The sequence below is a fragment of the Rhinolophus hipposideros genome, assembly GCF_964194185.1.
Source record: "Rhinolophus hipposideros genome assembly, chromosome: 24".
In the NCBI taxonomy this organism is placed as follows: domain Eukaryota; kingdom Metazoa; phylum Chordata; class Mammalia; order Chiroptera; family Rhinolophidae; genus Rhinolophus; species Rhinolophus hipposideros.
In genome coordinates, this window is record NC_138070.1 from 35,326,530 (window position 1) to 35,328,950 (window position 2,421).

Here is a 2,421-nt window from a genome sequence, read left to right on the forward strand (position 1 = left end):
GGGATCAGAACGTATCACAGCCCTGACCTTATGAACTACTTCTTAAAAGGGCCCACAATATGGTTGGGTTAGTCTGTAGAGTAATTTAGATTCCAGGGAATTGTTTTTAAAAAAATAATTAAACAATCAGTCATAAATTAATGGAGCTGAACAGCTGGGTATGATTAGGAAAGAGATCATCAAAATGAGTTCTGTCAACGCCAGTGTCATCTGAAGATGACTGTGGACATACTCCAGACTATACCTCACCCTGAGGAGCAATAACAGAAGCTTAACACGTGTTCAGGGAAAAGAATAGACCGCATTAAAATTGTTCATCTAGTCACTAGACAAACAAAAAATAATAATGGATTCTGAAGGGAGGCAGAAAAAGTGCCAAGCATTGCTAAAAGATATTATCTAAAATATCCATCTTTCGGAGAGCCAGTTGACTCAGTGGTTAGAGCACAGCGCTCATAACCCCAAGGTCACAGGTTTGATTTCCACATGGGCCAGTGAGCTGTGCCCTCCACAACTGGATTGAAAACAACAACTTGACTTGGAGTTGAGCTGTGACCCCCCACAACAAGTTTGAAAACAACAACAACATGACATGGAGCTTATGCGTCCTGGAAAAACACACCGTTCCCCAATATTCCCAAATAAATACTTACTTCATAAGTATTTTTTAAAAATAATAAAATAAGATATCCATCTTTCAAGAACAAACTATAAGACATACAAAGAAACAGGAAAGCGTACCAGAGAAAAAGAAATAAAGCAGACAAAATTAACTGTTTATAAGAGTAATCATATGAGTTTAATAGGCAAATACTTCAAAATAACCATTATAAATATGTTCAAATAAACCTAAAGAAAACCATGATTAAAGAAGTAAAGGAATGTGTGAGAAAACATGTAACCTTGCATGGTACTCCAAATCACAAGAGCACTGATTATTATTATTATTATTATAACAAAGCATTGTTGGATTAGTAATATTCATAGATGTAGTATATAACAATAATACCACAAAAAGGGGAGAAGGGAAGAATAGAGCTACATAGGGAGAAGTGTTTATATACAGAGGCTAAGAGGTAAGGTGATAAGCCTTAAACCAACCATTAAGGGAAACATTCAAACACTATAGTGAAAAAAAATCAGTAAAAAAATAAAATGCTACATTAGAAATTAATACAAACAAAAACAGATCATCATGGTAAGTGGAATAAATCAGACAGAAAAAGTAAAAAACCATATGACTTCACTCATATGTGGGACATAAAACTGAAGGCAAAAAAGGAACGAGACAAACAAACAAAAAAACAAGAACTCATACACACAGACAACAGTTTAGTGGTTACCAGAGGGTAAGGAGGGAGGGAAAGAGGTATAATAGAAAAGGGAAAGAGAGGATCAAATATATGGTGATGGAAGGAGAACTGACTCTGGGTAGTCAACACACAATGCAATATATAGATGATATATTATAGAAATGTACACTTGAAACTGATATAATTTTACTAACCAATGTCACCCCCAATAAACTAACTAACTGACTAACTAACTAACTAAATAAATAAATAAATAAATAAATAAATAAAAGAAAAAAGTAAAAGAAGAGTAGAGGGGGGAAATACATGACATGAGCCATATAGAAAACAAAAACTAAAATAGCACATGTAAATCCAACTATATCAATATTAACATTAAAATGTGAATGGATTAAAAAATTGAATCAAGGAATGGGTCCAATCAAGATGATGAAGTAGGTGAATGCAGTGTTCACCTACTCCCAAGACCACATCAAAATTATAACTAAATTACAAAATGTCAACCTGGAAAACTATCTGAAAGCTAGCTAAATAGAACTCCTATAACTAAGGATATAAAAAAGAAGCAACATCGAGACTTGTAGGAGCGGTGGAGATGGGGAAAGGGCTGGTCTCATGCCCACCTATGGCGGTTAAGTATTGGGAGGCATATCTCAACTGTGGAAGTGTCCCCTAAGGAGTGAGGGGTCCCAGCCCCACACCAGGCTCCCCAGCCCAGGTTTCCAGTGGTGGGAAAGAAGTTCTCATAACTTGTGGCTGTGAAAACAAGAGGAGGTTGTGGATGAGTGAGACAGAGGGTGGCTGGAGTCCCAGGCATTCCTCTTAAAGGGCCCACACATAGACTGATTTGCTGATGTACTCACTAGCTCTGAGTTCCAACCCTGGGGCAACAGCTCAAAAGTCTCTAGGGACATATGGGGAGCAACTGAATTGTCTGCCTTTAGGGTAAGCGCTGGAGAGGCAGCTTTCTTCCAGACAGAGTGATGGTAGAAGGCATTGTTTCCTTGTTGAGCTCACCCCTAACCCTCACAGCATGCAGATTTAGGTGAGCACCATATCTGAGTCTTCATCAACCTTGCTGACACTGTTGGACCTGCCTGGTGATTCC